Source organism: Platichthys flesus, chromosome 14 (genome assembly GCF_949316205.1).
Source record: "Platichthys flesus chromosome 14, fPlaFle2.1, whole genome shotgun sequence".
Lineage (NCBI taxonomy): Eukaryota > Metazoa > Chordata > Actinopteri > Pleuronectiformes > Pleuronectidae > Platichthys > Platichthys flesus.
Genome location: NC_084958.1, coordinates 3,948,917 through 3,969,621, shown reverse-complemented (window position 1 = coordinate 3,969,621; position 20,705 = coordinate 3,948,917). Strand labels below are relative to the sequence as shown.

The 20,705-nt window shown below is 40.7% G+C and overlaps 1 long non-coding RNA gene across 1 annotated transcript; it reads right to left on the bottom strand.

Moving 5' to 3' along the window:
• Positions 1-5,880: 5,880 nt before the first annotated feature.
• LOC133968667 (uncharacterized) lies at positions 5,881-9,052 on the bottom strand. The gene is made up of 3 exons (XR_009924117.1): positions 8,463-9,052; positions 7,639-7,690; positions 5,881-7,371 (listed from the first exon to the last, which is right to left on the bottom strand). It is a non-coding gene; the product is annotated as an uncharacterized LOC133968667 (long non-coding RNA).
• Positions 9,053-20,705: the final 11,653 nt, after the last annotated feature.

Here is a 20,705-nt window from a genome sequence, read left to right as displayed (position 1 = left end):
TTTTTGTTTGTTATGAAACGACACATGTCCCGATAGATTTGTATAAATGTCGGCCATCGTAGTGCCGGGGTTGCCCTATAGGGGGCGCTGGTCAGTTTTTTTGCCAAGCCCATTTCTTAAAACCATATGAATATCTTCAGGGGGGGGCTGTTGTTACACACATGTAGTTTGAGAGAGATAGAATCATGAACACTGAAGTTACAGCAATTTCGTGTTTCACGGCGAGTTGATGAACTTTAATGCCACGCCATTCATATGGCGTTTGACGAAAAGTCACGGTAATCTTATGTCTTCATTGTCAATGTCTTGGGACCCATTTGATACAGTTTGACATGGTTGAGGTCAGTGGATGAGGAGAAATTCATCCAAGTGTAAGACAAGCAAAAAACAAGACATTTCCTGTTGCCACCAGGGGGCGCTGCGGTTTTAAGTCATCATTTATGCATAGATGTCATCAGGCGGGGACTATTGTCTTACATGTCTAGTTTGGACTTGACTGGAACATGTATGTCCGAGATACAGATGCCCGTGTTTTGATGGCGTGTAACCAATTTTTAACGCCATGCCACGGTCACACGGTGTGATAAAAAAAAAATCCCTCAATCATTTTTTATCTCCATCTTGTTGTGATGACACTCATCTGAATTTGAAGTTGATCAGATGAAAGCCCTGGGACAAGTACGTAAAAGTAAAAATGTGGGATATTGCCAAAATGGCCACTAAAAGCAAAATGGCGGACTTCCTGTTGCGTTTTTCATAATGCTCCATGAGACTTTTTTTCATGACTGGTCACGATACACCTATATCCAGATTTTGATGAAAATCCGTTATGTGGAAACCTAGGGGCTGGTTCCAGGGGGCGCTGTAGAGCCATTTTGCCACGCCCAATTCCAATTACTCCAGAATACTAAAATATCCGCAGACCTTGAATTTCCTGCAAAGTTTCATAACTTTTTGAGCATGTCTAGACCCTGAAAAAGTCCCCCAAAGGGAAATAATAATAATAATAATAATAATAATAATAATAATAATAATAAAAATCCTTACAGATTCAATAGGGCCTCTCACCATTCGGTGCTCGGGCCCTAATAATAATAATAATAAAAATCCTTACAGATTCAATAGGGCCTCTCACCATTCGGTGCTCGGGCCCTAACTAGGGCTACGTTGTAGCACTTGCGGGCCCGAGCACCCGCACGTTGAAGCCTGTTGCGGTCGGTGGAGAGAGCGATCGACGACCAAGCGCACATCATCGATCGAGCATGCACTTCTCCACGTTGCATGCGTTTTGCGCTCTGCGGCAGTAGGTTTGCCAGTAGGTGGCGCCATCACTATTATTACGCACAGACATATAGATCTGTTCAAGTAGGCGCTCTGATGTAGCGTGAGAAATTTTGTGTCAATTGGACAATGTTTCCGCAACTTAATTTTCACACTGATCAATAGGTGGCGCTATGATCCTGAACTAATATTCATATATGGAGCTGTTCTATTCAGGATTGTGATCATAGGTCAGTAGTTTGGAGCCGGTTGGATAATGCAGAGTGGATTAACAAAGTACTTCCTGTTTCCTGGCGAATCAGTAGGTGGCGCTATGACACTGAGGAAATATTGACACATAGAGCTGTTCAGGCTTGGACTCTGACCATGTGACAGAAGTTTTGTAGTGATAGGACAATGCACAGTGGAGTTATGATAACATCGTGTCCTTTGGCGAAGGAAAATCCTTCGCCGCACATCAATGTTTACACGGTTTGAGGAAACGTCACAATTCTGACCATGATCTAATGACTTGACTGATCTGATTTGAGCTGTATATTGTAAATCAGCCAGGAGCAGTTCATCAAAGTATAAAACATGTCACTTCCTGTAGCCACCAGGGGGCGCTGTGATTTCAAGTCATAATTTCTGTGTAGATGTCATCAGGATGGCACCCTTGTCTTACATGTCTAGTTTGGACTCGATTGGACAATGTATGTCCGAGATACAGAACCTCGTGTTTTGATGGCGTTTAATCAAACTCAAGACGCCACGCCACGGTCACACGGTGTGACGAAAGGTCAATCTCTTAATCACTTTTTATCTCCATCTTGTTGTGATGGCACTGATCTTAATTTGAAGTTAATCTGATGAAAGCCCTGGGACAAGTGCATCAAGTAAAAATGTGGAATATGGAAAAAAAATGGCCACTTAATCCAAAATGGCGGCCTCCCTGTTTGGTCAAGCATACCTATCCAAGATATTTTTTTGTTTGTTATGAAACAACACATGTCCCGATAGATTTGTATAAATGTCGGCCATCGTAGTGCCGGGGTTGCCCTATAGGGGGCGCTGGTCAGTTTTTTTGCCACGCCCATTTCTTAAAACCATATGAATATCTTCAGGGGGGGGCTGTTGTTACACACATGTAGTTTGAGAGAGATAGAATCATGAACACTGAAGTTACAGCAATTTCGTGTTTCACGGCGAGTTGATGAACTTTAATGCCACGCCATTCATATGGCGTTTGGCGAAAAGTCACGGTAATCTTATGTCTTCATTGTCAATGTCTTGGGACCCATTTGATACAGTTTGACATGGTTGAGGTCAGTGGATGAGGAGAAATTCATCCAAGTGTAAGACAAGCAAAAAACAAGACATTTCCTGTTGCCACCAGGGGGCGCTGCGGTTTTAAGTCATCATTTATGCATAGATGTCATCAGGCGGGGACTATTGTCTTACATGTCTAGTTTGGACTTGATTGGAACATGTATGTCCGAGATACAGATGCCCGTGTTTTGATGGCGTGTAACCAATTTTTAACGCCATGCCACGGTCACACGGTGTGATAAAAAAAAAATCCCTCAATCATTTTTTATCTCCATCTTGTTGTGATGACACTCATCTGAATTTGAAGTTGATCTGATGAAAGCCCTGGGACAAGTACGTAAAATTAAAAATGTGGGATATTGCCAAAATGGCCACTAAAAGCAAAATGGCGGACTTCCTGTTGCGTTTTTCATAATGCTCCATGAGACTTTTTTTCATGACTGGTCACGATACACCTATATCCAGATTTTGATGAAAATCCGTTATGTGGAAACCTAGGGGCTGGTTCCAGGGGGCGCTGTAGAGCCATTTTGCCACGCCCAATTCCAATTACTCCAGAATACTAAAATATCCGCAGACCTTGAATTTCCTGCAAAGTTTCATAACTTTTTGAGCATGTCTAGACCCTGAAAAAGCCCCCCAAAGGGAAATAATAATAATAATAATAATAATAATAATAATAAAAATCCTTACAGATTCAATAGGGCCTCTCACCATTCGGTGCTCGGGCCCTAACTAGGGCTACGTTGTAGCACTTGCGGGCCCGAGCACCCGCACGTTGAAGCCTGTTGCGGTCGGTGGAGAGAGCGATCGATGACCAAGCGCACATCATCGATCGAGCATGCACTTCTCCACGTTGCATGCGTTTTGCACTCTGCGGCAGTAGGTTTGCCAGTAGGTGGCGCCATCACTATTATTACGCACAGACACATAGATCTGTTCAAGTAGGCGCTCTGATGTAGCGTGAGAAATTTTGTGTCAATTGGACAATGTTTCCGCAACTTAATTTTCACACTGATCAATAGGTGGCGCTATGATCCTGAACTAATATTCATATATGGAGCTGTTCTATTCAGGATTGTGATCATAGGTCAGTAGTTTGGAGCCGGTTGGATAATGCAGAGTGGATTAACAAAGTACTTCCTGTTTCCTGGCGAATCAGTAGGTGGCGCTATGACACTGAGGAAATATTGACACATAGAGCTGTTCAGGCTTGGACTCTGACCATGTGACAGAAGTTTTGTAGTGATAGGACAATGCACAGTGGAGTTATGATAACATCGTGTCCTTTGGCGAAGGAAAATCCTTCGCCGCACATCAATGTTTACACGGTTTGAGGAAACGTCACAATTCTGACCATGATCTAATGACTTGACTGATCTGATTTGAGCTGTATATTGTAAATCAGCCAGGAGCAGTTCATCAAAGTATAAAACATGTCACTTCCTGTAGCCACCAGGGGGCGCTGTAATTTCAAGTCATAATTTCTGTGTAGATGTCATCAGGATGGCACCCTTGTCTTACATGTCTAGTTTGGACTCGATTGGACAATGTATGTCCGAGATACAGAACCTCGTGTTTTGATGGCGTTTAATCAAACTCAAGACGCCACGCCACGGTCACACGGTGTGACGAAAGGTCAATCTCTTAATCACTTTTTATCTCCATCTTGTTGTGATGGCACTGATCTTAATTTGAAGTTAATCTGATGAAAGCCCTGGGACAAGTGCATCAAGTAAAAATGTGGAATATGGGAAAAAAATGGCCACTTAATCCAAAATGGCGGCCTCCCTGTTTGGTCAAGCATACCTATCCAAGATATTTTTTTGTTTGTTATGAAACGACACATGTCCCGATAGATTTGTATAAATGTCGGCCATCGTAGTGCCGGGCTTGCCCTATAGGGGGCGCTGGTCAGTTTTTTTGCCACGCCCATTTCTTAAAACCATATGAATATCTTCAGGGGGGGGCTGTTGTTACACACATGTAGTTTGAGAGAGATAGAATCATGAACACTGAAGTTACAGCAATTTCGTGTTTCACGGCGAGTTGATGAACTTTAATGCCACGCCATTCATATGGCGTTTGACGAAAAGTCATGGTAATCTTATGTCTTCATTGTCAATGTCTTGGGACCCATTTGATACAGTTTGACATGGTTGAGGTCAGTGGATGAGGAGAAATTCATCCAAGTGTAAGACAAGCAAAAAACAAGACATTTCCTGTTGCCACCAGGGGGCGCTGCGGTTTTAAGTCATCATTTATGCATAGATGTCATCAGGCGGGGACTATTGTCTTACATGTCTAGTTTGGACTTGATTGGAACAAGTATGTCCGAGATACAGATGCCCGTGTTTTGATGGCGTGTAACCAATTTTTAACGCCATGCCACGGTCACACGGTGTGATAAAAAAAAAATCCCTCAATCATTTTTTATCTCCATCTTGTTGTGATGACACTCATCTGAATTTGAAGTTGATCTGATGAAAGCCCTGGGACAAGTACGTAAAAGTAAAAATGTGGGATATTGCCAAAATGGCCACTAAAAGCAAAATGGCGGACTTCCTGTTGCGTTTTTCATAATGCTCCATGAGACTTTTTTTCATGACTGGTCACGATACACCTATATCCAGATTTTGATGAAAATCCGTTATGTGGAAACGTAGGGGCTGGTTCCAGGGGGCGCTGTAGAGCCATTTTGCCACGCCCAATTCCAATTACTCCAGAATACTAAAATATCCGCAGACCTTGAATTTCCTGCAAAGTTTCATAACTTTTTGAGCATGTCTAGACCCTGAAAAAGCCCCCCAAAGGGAAATAATAATAATAATAATAATAATAATAATAAAAATCCTTACAGATTCAATAGGGCCTCTCACCATTCGGTGCTCGGGCCCTAACTAGGGCTACGTTGTAGCACTAACGGGCCCGAGCACAGGCAATTTCAAGTCTGTTGCGGTCGGGGAAGAGAGAACGTTCGATGACCAAGCGCTCGTCTCCACATTGCCTGCGTTTGCCCTGTGCGGCAAGGAAGATCGCTCCACTTCTTCTGGCCAGCCGCTGGTGCTGAACTAGAGGTAAGTAACCTTGAAACTATCCAACATAACCTATTGCTTTATCTATCATCATATGCTTACATGCCTCAAGTTTTTTGTAATATGTAATTGTTATAAAAGTTACCGTTTATTTATCACGTCTAATGAACAGATTGAAGCAAGATAACTCGACAGTCTTGTTTTGGTTTTGACATTATTTTTTTTAATGAGTTACTATCAATACGCTACACGTTTACGTTTCATGTGATAGTAACTGTTTCACCAATATTCTGATACAGGATGGTATATCCGCCATTACTATTTTCACATTGTTTATTTAGTCTGTCATGGAGTTGTAGAGTGAATTAGACAGTAGTGATAACATTATAATGTCCACACATCAGTGTTGTAAACACTTCTCCAATTAATTATATAATTATGTTTTCACACTGAGGGAAGTGGAGAGACTTGATGTGGACTGTTATCAACAGCTCTGTGGGAGATCATCACCTTGAATATTACAGATGAGGTAGAAAGACATTTTATCTATGTGTACAATGTTGTATTTCTTTGTCACGTTTTATCAAAAGCGATTTAAAGTATGTGCATTTAACCATTAGGATACAAACCCAGACCCTAGTACATCGGTTCTAGCTGAAATAAGTAGTGCTTCATAAACAACACAAAACATTCATAACAGTACGCTTCTGCTCCTCATTAATGCAGCTCCTGATGTCCCCAGCAGCAACATGGTGGAGATCTGCAGCTTCATGCTGGTCAACTGGAAGACAACTGATTAAGATTAAAAGATTAAGATTAAAATCCATTTATTCATCCCAAACACATGCACAGACATGCAAAGGCACACTCATGCAGGTAGGGAAATTTAATCGCTGCTTTTTACCCATCTGGTGCAGGACACACAGAGCAGTGAGCGACCATGTACGGCGCTCGGGGGAGCAGATGTTGGGGGAGTGAGGTGCCTTGCTCATGGGCACTAGAGAGGGTAGGGAGACTCTTGGATTTTTGGACAGATCAATCCAGGTTCGACTTTTGTTGTCTCTCCATGGAGTCGAACCAAAGACGAACCAGAGACCTTCTCTGCCCATAGTCCAAGTTTCTGCCACTCGACCACCGCCTCTCCTCATGCATCATCAAACTAGTAATCTACACATCATTCCATGCGTTGCTCCCTTAACTACAGATGGCCTGCGAATGTCATGGAGTTTTACAGTGAATTAGACAGTTTAGGTATGATTTTAATCTCCACACATCAGTGTTGTAAACAGTTCTCAAATTAATTATAGAATTATGTTTTCACACTGAGAGAAGTGGAAAGACTTGATTTGGACTGTTATCAATAGGTCTGTGGGAGATTATCACCTTGAATAGTACTGATGAGGTAGAAAGACATTTTATGTATTTGTACAATGTTGTATTTCTTTCAGCACTTTTATCAGAAGGGACTTAAAATATGTACATTTCACCATGAGGATATAAACCAAGACCACAGTACAACAGTTCTATCAGAAATCTGTTGTGCTTTATACACAACACAAAACATTCTTTAACAGTGCGTTTTTTCTCTTCATAGATGAAGAACTGCAGCACCTGATGTCCTCAGCAGCAACATGGTGGAGATCTGATTTGATACACTTTAGATAAGAACCCAGTGTTTTATATTTCTGCTTTGCCATAAGAGACAGAACATGGTCATCACAGCTGTGTCCTTCAGGCTCGTCTGTCCCTAATAAAATGATAGGAAACATGAAAGTGATCGTCATTATTGTAGAGGAAGAGTTACATATGAACAAAGTGTGTAATCTTATTTTCTGTGGATATTCAACTGTGTATTTGAATATGCTTTTGGATTAAAACGTGCACTACCATGACAATGAATGTACAGTATGGAGTTATTTCACATTCAAAGTATTGCATATATTATTTAATACACAATGTATTATGTGCAGTACTTTGCCATGGTTGTTTGTAATTAATGAAAAGAGGTCTGTACCTGAAGTCGGTGTTCAATGTGGTTGAATTCCAGTTGTCTCATGCTGGACATGCTAGAGAAAATTTCAACATAAATATACAAATGTGTAAAGTCATACATGTGCCAGGTTAAGTCCTTAACACACTTTAAATGGTAAAAAAGGAAGTGTATTACTTCAAAGTTAAACAGATCATAATCATTTCAGCTTAGGAAATAGTTAGTGTACATCAGCATCAAATTCTCTATTACACTGTCTGTTCTAATAAAGATACAAGGCTATAATTTATTTATATTTAACAGAACAATTCAGTGAAATCTGCCTGAGATTACAATGTAAACAGTGCAGGCAGCAGAACGTTTAGCTTTCTCTGTAAGACATCATAACAATACTCTGAATAAAGAGCTTTGGAAGTTGAATTCCCCTTTAAACATCTGCTCTTAAAATACAGATGTGACTTTAAATACGCACGTTTCAATTGATCACTGTAAGTCTGTTTCAGTAGAATAACTAACTGTGTAACATTGTCAAGTCAAATGCCTTGGCGAGTGAAACCATTTTATAGCAATAGATATCCTGATGGAGCTAATTCACCGGACACACACAGTCTCCTGTCTCAGATTTAACCTCATAAACTAACGCATGCCACTGCTGGGCGGACCTACTCATGTCGGTTCATATCGGTGTGTGTCGGTAATAGTGCCGTTCGCATTAAACAGGAGTTAATGCCCCAGATCGGAGTTCGTATTTAGCCTCCATGCTAACGGACGTTAGCTCGAATGCATGGTACTAAAACACCCTGCGAATCACTTCTACACATCTAAATAAAATACTGAGCTTGACTTACCACAGAAACGGGAGCGCAGACGTCTTTAACGTGTCCGTCAGCAGAACAAGCAAAACATCAAACTGTGTTATTCATCCGATACTGAGTGGGAGGTTTCGAAAGTCTCGAGTTGTGTTCAATGACACAGGAAAAAGTAAGGAGAAGGGAGGGCGCAGCTCACTGTGACGTCACGTAAATTTCAAACCACTATATCGCTTATTATAGCGATATAGAGGTAGTTACGAAAAAGTTCACCCCCTCAGAGTTTTAATGAAGGAAGAACATAGCGATTGAGACTAAAACCAAAGTTTGAATAATGCTGTAAACAGGTTTAATTCTACTCTAAAATTGGGCATTTTAACATGGGATTCAATGGGACTCTCTCCGACGAGCTGATGAACTTTCAAGCCATGCCATTAATAAACCGCATGATAAAAAGTCACAATAATCTTATGGCTACATTATCAATGTCTTGAGACCCATTAAACAAAGTTTGACATGGTTTTGCATATTGGATGAGCAGGAATACATCAGAGTGTCAGCTATACATTTCCTGCTGCCACCAGGGGGCGCTGTCATTTTAAGTCACGATTTCTGTATAGATGTCTTCATATCGCAACTATTGTCTTATGTGTCTAGTTTGGACTTGATTAGACAAAATATGTCCAAGATACAGAAGCTCGTGTTTTAGTGCGTTTCACCGAAGTCTCATCAAACTTTAGCGCCACGCCACAATCACACGGTTTGACGAAAAGTCGATCTTTCAATAACTTTAGATCTTCATTTTGTTGTGATGACAGTCGTCTAAATATTAAGTTGATTTGATAAAAGCTGTACGACTAGTATATAAAAACATAAAACGTGACAAAAACAAGACTTTTCCTGCTGTCACCAGGGGGCGCTGTCACTTTAAGTCACGATTTCTGTATAGATGTCTTCATATCTCTACTCTTGTCTTATGTGTGTAGTTTGGACTCGATAGGACAAAATAAGTCTGAGATATAGAAGCCCGTGTTTTGATGGCGTTTAATCAAACTTTAACGCCACACCACGGTCAGACGGTTTTGCTAAAACGTAATCCTTCAATAACTTTAGATCTCCAATTTGTTGTGATGACGATCGTCTAAATTTGAAGTTGATCTGATGAAAGCTGTACGACAAGTACATCAAAGAAAAAATATGGAATATGACCAAAATGGCCACTAAAGTCAAACTGGCGGGCTTCCTGTTGCGTTATTCATAATGCACTGATGGACTTTTTTGTGCATCTAGTCATGATACACAATAATCTTTGTTTTTTTTGAGGATCGGTGAATGCTAAATGAGGGGCTTTTCCGTAGGTGGCGCTCTTTAGCCATTTTGCCACGCCCTTTTCAAAATACTCCAGAATACGTAATTTTACGCCGCCTTCGAATTTACTGCAAACTCCTACAACTTTTTGAGCACATTAAAGCCCTCAAAAAGCCAATTCATTTAAGCTAAGAAAAATAATAATAATAATAATAATAATCATTTCAATTTCAATAGGGCCTCCCACCGATTTCGGTGCTCGGGCCCTAATAATAAAAATCCTTACAGATTCAATAGGGCCTCTCACCATTCGGTGCTCGGGCCCTAATAATAATAATAATAATACTAGGGCTACGTTGTAGCACTTGCGGGCCCGAGCACCCGCACGTTGAAGCCTGTTGCGGTCGGTGGAGAGAGCGATCGATGACCAAGCGCACATCATCGATCGAGCATGCACTTCTCCACGTTGCATGCGTTTTGCGCTCTGCGGCAGTAGGTTTGCCAGTAGGTGGCGCCATCACTATTATTACGCACAGACATATATATCTGTTCATGTAGGCGCTCTGATGTAGCGTGAGCAATTTTGTGTCAATTGGACAATTTTAACACAACTTAATTTTCACACTTATCAGTAGGTGGCGCTATGACCCTGAACTAATATTTATATGTGGAGCTGTTCAGATCAGTATTGTGATCATAGGTCAGTAGTTTGGAGCCGGTTGGATAATGCAGAATGGATAACAAAGTACTTCCTGTTTCCTGGTGAATCAGTAGGTGGCGCTATGACACTGAGGAAATATTGACACATAGAGCTGTTCAGGCTTGTACTCTTATCATGTGACAGAAGTTTGGTAGTGATAGGACAATGCACAGTGTAATTATGAAAACATCGTGTCCTTTGGCGAAGGATGATCCTTCGCCAAACATCAATGTTTACATGGTTTGAGGAAATGTCACAATTCTGACCTTGATTCAATGACTTGACTGAGTTCATTTGAGCTTTATATCTTAAAGCAGCCAGGAGCAGTTCATCAAAGTATAAAACATGTCACTTCCTGTAGCCACCAGGGGGCGCTGTAATTTCAAGTCATAATTTCTGTGTAGATGTCATCAGGATGGCACCCTTGTCTTACATGTCTAGTTTGGACTCGATTGGACAATGTATGTCCGAGATACAGAACCTCGTGTTTTGATGGCGTTTAATCAAACTCAAGACGCCACGCCACGGTCACACGGTGTGACGAAAGGTCAATCTCTTAATCACTTTTTATCTCCATCTTGTTGTGATGGCACTGATCTTAATTTGAAGTTAATCTGATGAAAGCCCTGGGACAAGTGCATCAAGTAAAAATGTGGAATATGGAAAAAAAATGGCCACTTAATCCAAAATGGCGGCCTCCCTGTTTGGTCAAGCATACCTATCCAAGATATTTTTTTGTTTGTTATGAAACGACACATGTCCCGATAGATTTGTATAAATGTCGGCCATCGTAGTGCCGGGGTTGCCCTATAGGGGGCGCTGGTCAGTTTTTTTGCCACGCCCATTTCTTAAAACCATATGAATATCTTCAGGGGGGGGCTGTTGTTACACACATGTAGTTTGAGAGAGATAGAATCATGAACACTGAAGTTACAGCAATTTCGTGTTTCACGGCGAGTTGATGAACTTTAATGCCACGCCATTCATATGGCGTTTGACGAAAAGTCACGGTAATCTTATGTCTTCATTGTCAATGTCTTGGGACCCATTTGATACAGTTTGACATGGTTGAGGTCAGTGGATGAGGAGAAATTCATCCAAGTGTAAGACAAGCAAAAAACAAGACATTTCCTGTTGCCACCAGGGGGCGCTGCGGTTTTAAGTCATCATTTATGCATAGATGTCATCAGGCGGGGACTATTGTCTTACATGTCTAGTTTGGACTTGATTGGAACATGTATGTCCGAGATACAGATGCCCGTGTTTTGATGGCGTGTAACCAATTTTTAACGCCATGCCACGGTCACACGGTGTGATAAAAAAAAAATCCCTCAATCATTTTTTATCTCCATCTTGTTGTGATGACACTCATCTGAATTTGAAGTTGATCTGATGAAAGCCCTGGGACAAGTACGTAAAAGTAAAAATGTGGGATATTGCCAAAATGGCCACTAAAAGCAAAATGGCGGACTTCCTGTTGCGTTTTTCATAATGCTCCATGAGACTTTTTTTCATGACTGGTCACGATACACCTATATCCAGATTTTGATGAAAATCCGTCATGTGGAAACCTAGGGGCTGGTTCCAGGGGGCGCTGTAGAGCCATTTTGCCACGCCCAATTCCAATTACTCCAGAATACTAAAATATCCGCAGACCTTGAATTTCCTGCAAAGTTTCATAACTTTTTGAGCATGTCTAGACCCTGAAAAAGCCCCCCAAAGGGAAATAATAATAATAATAATAATAATAATAATAATAATAATAATAATAATAATAATAAAAATCCTTACAGATTCAATAGGGCCTCTCACCATTCGGTGCTCGGGCCCTAATAATAAAAATCCTTACAGATTCAATAGGGCCTCTCACCATTCGGTGCTCGGGCCCTAACTAGGGCTACGTTGTAGCACTTGCGGGCCCGAGCACCCGCACGTTGAAGCCTGTTGCGGTCGGTGGAGAGAGCGATCGATGACCAAGCGCACATCATCGATCGAGCATGCACTTCTCCACGTTGCATGCGTTTTGCGCTCTGCGGCAGTAGGTTTGCCAGTAGGTGGCGCCATCACTATTATTACGCACAGACATATAGATCTGTTCAAGTAGGCGCTCTGATGTAGCGTGAGAAATTTTGTGTCAATTGGACAATGTTTCCGCAACTTAATTTTCACACTGATCAATAGGTGGCGCTATGATCCTGAACTAATATTCATATATGGAGCTGTTCTATTCAGGATTGTGATCATAGGTCAGTAGTTTGGAGCCGGTTGGATAATGCAGAGTGGATTAACAAAGTACTTCCTGTTTCCTGGCGAATCAGTAGGTGGCGCTATGACACTGAGGAAATATTGACACATAGAGCTGTTCAGGCTTGGACTCTGACCATGTGACAGAAGTTTTGTAGTGATAGGACAATGCACAGTGGAGTTATGATAACATCGTGTCCTTTGGCGAAGGAAAATCCTTCGCCGCACATCAATGTTTACACGGTTTGAGGAAACGTCACAATTCTGACCATGATCTAATGACTTGACTGATCTGATTTGAGCTGTATATTGTAAATCAGCCAGGAGCAGTTCATCAAAGTATAAAACATGTCACTTCCTGTAGCCACCAGGGGGCGCTGTAATTTCAAGTCATAATTTCTGTGTAGATGTCATCAGGATGGCACCCTTGTCTTACATGTCTAGTTTGGACTCGATTGGACAATGTATGTCCGAGATACAGAACCTTGTGTTTTGATGGCGTTTAATCAAACTCAAGACGCCACGCCACGGTCACACGGTGTGACGAAAGGTCAATCTCTTAATCACTTTTTATCTCCATCTTGTTGTGATGGCACTGATCTTAATTTGAAGTTAATCTGATGAAAGCCCTGGGACAAGTGCATCAAGTAAAAATGTGGAATATGGAAAAAAAATGGCCACTTAATCCAAAATGGCGGCCTCCCTGTTTGGTCAAGCATACCTATCCAAGATATTTTTTTGTTTGTTATGAAACGACACATGTCCCGATAGATTTGTATAAATGTCGGCCATCGTAGTGCCGGGGTTGCCCTATAGGGGGCGCTGGTCAGTTTTTTTGCCACGCCCATTTCTTAAAACCATATGAATATCTTCAGGGGGGGGCTGTTGTTACACACATGTAGTTTGAGAGAGATAGAATCATGAACACTGAAGTTACAGCAATTTCGTGTTTCACGGCGAGTTGATGAACTTTAATGCCCCGCCATTAATATGGCGTTTGACGAAAAGTCACGGTAATCTTATGTCTTCATTGTCAATGTCTTGGGACCCATTTGATACAGTTTGACATGGTTGAGGTCAGTGGATGAGGAGAAATTCATCCAAGTGTAAGACAAGCAAAAAACAAGACATTTCCTGTTGCCACCAGGGGGCGCTGCGGTTTTAAGTCATCATTTATGCATAGATGTCATCAGGCGGGGACTTTTGTCTTACATGTCTAGTTTGGACTTGATTGGAACATGTATGTCCGAGATACAGATGCCCGTGTTTTGATGGCGTGTAACCAATTTTTAACGCCATGCCACGGTCACACGGTGTGATAAAAAAAAAATCCCTCAATCATTTTTTATCTCCATCTTGTTGTGATGACACTCATCTGAATTTGAAGTTGATCTGATGAAAGCCCTGGGACAAGTACGTAAAAGTAAAAATGTGGGATATTGCCAAAATGGCCACTAAAAGCAAAATGGCGGACTTCCTGTTGCGTTTTTCATAATGCTCCATGAGACTTTTTTTCATGACTGGTCACGATACACCTATATCCAGATTTTGATGAAAATCCGTTATGTGGAAACCTAGGGGCTGGTTCCAGGGGGCGCTGTAGAGCCATTTTGCCACGCCCAATTCCAATTACTCCAGAATACTAAAATATCCGCAGACCTTGAATTTCCTGCAAAGTTTCATAACTTTTTGAGCATGTCTAGACCCTGAAAAAGCCCCCCAAAGGGAAATAATAATAATAATAATAATAATAATAATAATAATAATAATAATAATAATAATAATAATAAAAATCCTTACAGATTCAATAGGGCCTCTCACCATTCGGTGCTCGGGCCCTAATAATAATAAAAATCCTTACAGATTCAATAGGGCCTCTCACCATTCGGTGCTCGGGCCCTAATAAAGTTGCAGAATCTTGTCCGCTAGGGGGTGCTGTATGTCTATACTATTACTGTGTGCTGTCCCACTGACAGATTGTGTTGCTCTGTATGTACAGCAGCAGCAGGAATGTGATGATGGACCAGATGATTTTGTCTGAACCCAGAAGAAGATCACATAACCTTAGCAGTTGTTTACCTAAACATTTTATCTGAAAATGTTAATTGGCCTAATGAAGCATAAATTATTAATACAAATGTGTCATTCAGATAATCAAAAAATATTGTGAAATTGATGGTAATCAAGAAACGGATGTTTTACTGTAGTTGCTATAGCTAAATGATTCAATAAAATGTTATAAAAAAATAAAGTGTTGTGTTTACATACACTGCAGTAGACTGCCCAGAACACAAGACGCTCCCTCGCCAGTAGATGTCTCCGTAAGACTGTAAAGTGTAGAGACAGTCTGGACTAATGGAGCATGAAGGAGACAGTAACAGGTAGTGTGGTTGAGTGAACCCTTGGATGATGTAAGAGAGCTGAACACAGCATAGCCTCTCAGCCTTGATGCCATTTCGACCAGAGGCCACTGGTATGAGAATGAACAGGGATCACCACAGTTAAAGCTACTGCTGACAAGACACCCCAACCTTGAATCAGGGTACGTTATTAGTCTATCTATTATGTAGGTTTTACATTTATCATTAGAGCCTGTTTAATTCATAGGAGTTCACTCGTCTTCTGTGCTACACTCACCAACATCCCTCATTGATGATGAAGATACGCCTCTTCTCCTCCGTTGGTCAGTTTAAACAGAGCCAGACAATATTTGACAACCACATGCTGGTGATATATACACGAGGAGACATATGGTCAGAGACAAGGCAATATGAATTTTTTACTACATTTCCTGGGCCTGCAGGGACAAGGGCTGTTCTACTCTTTTACAGAACAAGGTATGACATTTGGGAAGGTCATAGCTGCACTTGAAAAGCTCTGTGTTCCTGGACAGCGGGCAGGCAAAGGGAGGATGAGACTGAGACCCAGTATGGGGCAGATTTAAGGGTCATAAGTTTATACTTCTGCAGAGTATACACTGAAAGTATGGAATTGCCTTGAAGCTTATACACTGTAGCCTGACATGCACATGTTTTCTTTGTGTCAGCAAGTACCCTAAAAATTATGCAATCAATCCACAATATAATTTTTTTATTTTGTCTTCGACCCTTTTGGGCTATATGTCTCTACAAGTCCACAGTGAACTGTAATTGGTCAACTTGGTAATGATAAGGATAGTAGTAGTAGTACTATTACTTATAATAAAAACATTAATAACAACTACAATACTAATACAAATAATAGTTGTTGTGGTTATTTTAATATTATTATTATAATAATTCAAAATCCACATAACAAACCATGTCTGACATGGGTCGTACACACACACAAAGCAGCTGTATTTAGCCAGCTCATTTTATACTAAGTATAGCAAAGTGCTGCACAGGGACATTAATTAAGACAAAAGTAAATGAGAACAATTTACAGAGAACTGTTTAACACAATTTTTGGAGAATAATAATTAAAATAGAGTTGAATAAAATAGAACAAACTACAATGTCTGTGAAGATTCTCAGTCATCAAGGCCATGGTATAATATGACAAATATAAAGATCAGGACATCAAATCGCGTTAAACCTTTTTAGCACTTGGATACTAACATACAATGATAGTGTGTAAAATAGTGAACTTAAAGACTCTTGTAAATCAAAAGGTTTTCAATCTGGTTTTAAAAACTGCAGTGCATGGAGCATTCCTGTACATTGGGCACTTGGTTCTAGTATAATTTTTCTTCAGCCTCCTTTGGTTCAGGGTTGTACACCATCCTCCACATGATCTGATTCATTCATATTAATATTAATCAATGATATCAAGATTGTAGATAAATAGCAGGAAATTGATTATTAATTCACTCAGAACTGTAAGAATACCATTAACATACATGCCCTTAATACATACCACTAAAAAGCAGTGTGAAAAATGTAAACACCACAAACAGGTGAAACTGTTGTAAAACCACTGAGAGGCACATGGAGTTCAAATGAATCACTTGCAGAATAAATTGTATTACCTGTATATGAAATATCTTTCCTTGTATTGATAGGGAAGTATCAGCCTCCAGAGCATCCAAAACAGACCTGACCTTTTGTGTTTTTAAAGGATAAACTTTGACATGAACATCACTGTGGATGTGTTTTGCTTTTGTTTCATTTTTATATGCTGTATCAGTGAAGGCAGAAATGTCAGACGCCAGGGGATAAATTTCAATGGTCAGGTGCAGCACTACCTGCCTCACTCTGATTCCTCAGCCCTGCCTAACTGACCTGCCTTCCCCGGACCCCCAGCCATCTTCCCATCTCTAACCCAGACACCCCCTGTGCAGCTTTGTCCCAAATCCTCCCAGAACCTTTAAACTCTTCCAAATCTGCTTTCACCCAGCCCCCCATCCCCAATTCAGTTCTGCCAGTCATCCACTGCTAACTCTCAATTATTGAATTTCATTATCGCTGTTGGCACTGGCTCAGAGAAACTGCACAAATTCTTTCTCTTGTGATGATAATGAGTCAAATAGATAGAGAGTAGGATGTTGAATAGTGTGTGTTTGCTGCCGCCCGTGAGTGAGAGTGAAAGTGTTAATGTTTGAGTTTCAGTGGTATAGCATGGCATATCCAGAGTATTAGTGTGTCAGTCCCTCAGCTAAGCCTCTGCTCTACAGGGGTTCTCTACTTATTTAGGTCATCAGATCTCTCCCAGCAAAAGTCGAAGAGAAGAGTGAGGGAGGAGCGACTTTGGAAGGTGAGACCACAAGGAGAATCAACTATTTGAACAATGGACTCTATCGTATATATTTGGGGTAGCTAGGGAGGAGGGCAGTCGGGATTCAGATGAACCCAATTTTCAAATTCCAGTGGACAGAAACAAGATACATCTGATGAGAAAGCGATCCTTACACAAAATATATGTATTTTTTTGGGAAAATGGCAATATCAACACAACTTACCTCTCAACAAAAGTCTATACCACTAGGTGTGCAGCAAATGAAAAATGTATACTCATATATTGAGGTGGTAATTATTTTAACCATCATAACCATAATCAAAACTTAAAGTGATTCCAAAAACACATTTCTGAAAACAGAGCCAAAGTAAGTGAACACAAGATATACTTTATATTTTGATGATATTGATAGTTATAGTAGTTATATGTGTTGAGAACCATTAGAGGCTCACAGCACAACAAAGCTTATCTGGATAATGTGAACACTGCCTGCTCCAACCCATTGAAACATTTTGACATCTGTATTATTTAATATAAAGGTACCCATTTCATTCACATTATTAAGAGATACCATTGTTTCTATGTTTGACAGTGAGCTTACTCTAAGGACTCTTGAGAGAGAGAGAGAGAGAGAGAGAGAGAGAGAGATAGTCATGATGGTGGCACAGTATTATGTAACACTGTGAGGAGAAGAAGAGTTGGAAGGAGAAAACAGGGGATGATGCAAGGATAAATGGAGGGATAGACAGTCAGTGAAGCAGTGTATAAATGAAAAGAAAGCAGATCCGACTCCTCCTCTGTATGAACCTGATGACGGTAACATACGACACACCCTCTGAGTCATCAAGATCCGCTGCAGAGACTCAACTCAGCTTACAGCACAGATGAGATGACTGAAAACACATCTTACAACAGTTTTATGCTTATTTGCATTTAATCAGGTCAAAGGCTTTGTATGCATTGGGTTTGAACTTGTACTTTACCTGAAAGTCTCACCTAACCCTAACCCCAAGAGAGACCTGCAACAGTCCTGAAGTGAAGAAGAGCTCTCAATCTTCAACTATTCAAATGAAAAAACAGTAATTTAGTATTTAGTAATTTTGATGAAGAGAGCTGAAAGTGAGCAGACCACAACTCGATTAAAACAGAGTTGTGACAGTACAATATTAAAGCTGCATCAACCAGCATTTTTACATGAATAGTAGATCTTGACAGTCTTGTTTTCAGCAGTAAGAGTTCTGATAAACCCACTGTACTCTGTACCAAGTTAGTGACTATATAACTGGACGGGGGGGTATGGCGTAAAGTCATCCATTTGTTTGCATTGGAGCTTGGTTATAGCCCCTAGACTGTATAGCCCAAAGCTGCATCACAGGGTTGGCACCATCTTGAACGTTTTTCATGCTGTGTGGAAATATATCCCATTATCTCAGACAGAGACAGAGACTTAAGATACCTAGCAGAGAACAGACAAAAATAATTATCACAAACACCAAAATCAGGCTAAACAATATCAGCTCAGACAATACATATTATAGGTTATCGCAGTCTTATCAACAGGTCAACATAAATGAATGAATAGATATATAAATTGCTTCATGTTATTCCCTTAGATTATTAGTGAGAAAAGAAAAAAGTGAACCATGTACTCAACTACAGCAAAGCATTGTGCTGCTAGTAATATCACAGAACAGGTAATACAGTTTGCAGCAGACTGTATGAAGTAATTTTGTGTACTTGCGGAAATACTGCCAAGGACACACAACATAGCTTTTGTGCTATATGTGCCATGCTAGCTGTTGTCTACATAGGTAATAAACTCAACAGCTGAACAGACACCAGGTTCATGCCCAAACACTGTAATTACAATGGCTACTTCCTTGCAAAAAAAACAAAACAGCAAAAGCTTGTTGTTGACTTGATTGCATGCATAACTCAAATCATAACCTCCTGTATTCAGTGTTTAAATGTAGAACAGAGATGCTCTGATTATTTCTCAAAGTGAAGGAGATTTTGAAAATATAAGGGGAAACAGAAGGGGAGGAGAAAACTGCCAATGGCAGTTTATACAAATAAGAGCTTATACCCTCAGTTGTACATATTGCAAATCAGACCAGCCATTGACCTAGACATTGTGTGGGAGTAGAATGTCATGCATTAGATAATTTAACCAAAAAAATCCTATGTAAACATGCTCAACAGATCAGTCACGGTAACTTACAAAAGTAAGGGATGAAGCCGCTGTTGATGCAGTGGAATCAATACGTTATGTCCGGCCTCCACCTCCACAGGCAACACCCCTCACCTGAACTTTCTGAACCAGAGAATCTCCTGCTACATTGTTCAAAAGTGGGAGGCAAAGTCCGAGGAAAGTCTGGTCCCAAATCATCCAGACATTTTCTGACTAATAGATCATCCTCAGCAAAAGAGCATCCAGCGTCCAGTTGCTCAGTTGGGATGAGGCAAAATGCTTTTGCAAAATACCATGATAGGAAGAAAGGCATTCTCATATTGTTCTTATATCGTGGTTAGTTTGCCGGTTTGGACCGAACACCCGGCAAAAAAAACCTGAAGCAAGGACAAGATGAAATATATAAAAAGAGGACATCGGTTATTTTGGCATGTGTATTTGTTTACTGCATTTTTGCTCTTGTGTGCACACAGTTTGTGATATTTTAGAGATTACAAAACCCCCCACCAAATCAAAAGGGAGCCACAATCCCCTATAATCTTATAGAAATCTCTGCCTCTCCAGCAGCCAGTCAGTCAGTCATCTGGCTAGCTAGCTTCATCAGAGAGCATCGGAGACATTCATATAGTGCCACAGTAAGTTTTAATGCTTCAATTCACCATAAATGAAAAAAAAAGAGATTGGAGGAAGATGGAAGAAAGAACGGTGCCCAACCACGAGTTTGATTTTTTGAGAAAATATGTATAAGACTTGTTTATTAAGATTTACCATCCTCAGCTCTGAATGGACAAAGAGATTATTATTGTAACAAACAAACACAAAGCAGTCTGGTTTGGATCGGCCACCGAATTGGATAAGAACAGACTCCAACGGACAGTCAGGTCTGCAGGAAAGATCATCGGTGCCAACCTGCCCACCATCCAGGACCTGTACACATCCAGAGTCAGGAAACGGGCAGGAAAGATCACTGCAGACCCCTCTCACCATGGACACAACCTTTTCCAACTCCTCCACTCTGGTAGGCGCTACAGATCGCTGTTCACCAAAACCACCAGACACAAAAACAGTTTCTTCCCCCTCGCCGTCTCACTACTGAACAGTCAACCCACTCTGGCACTGTGCA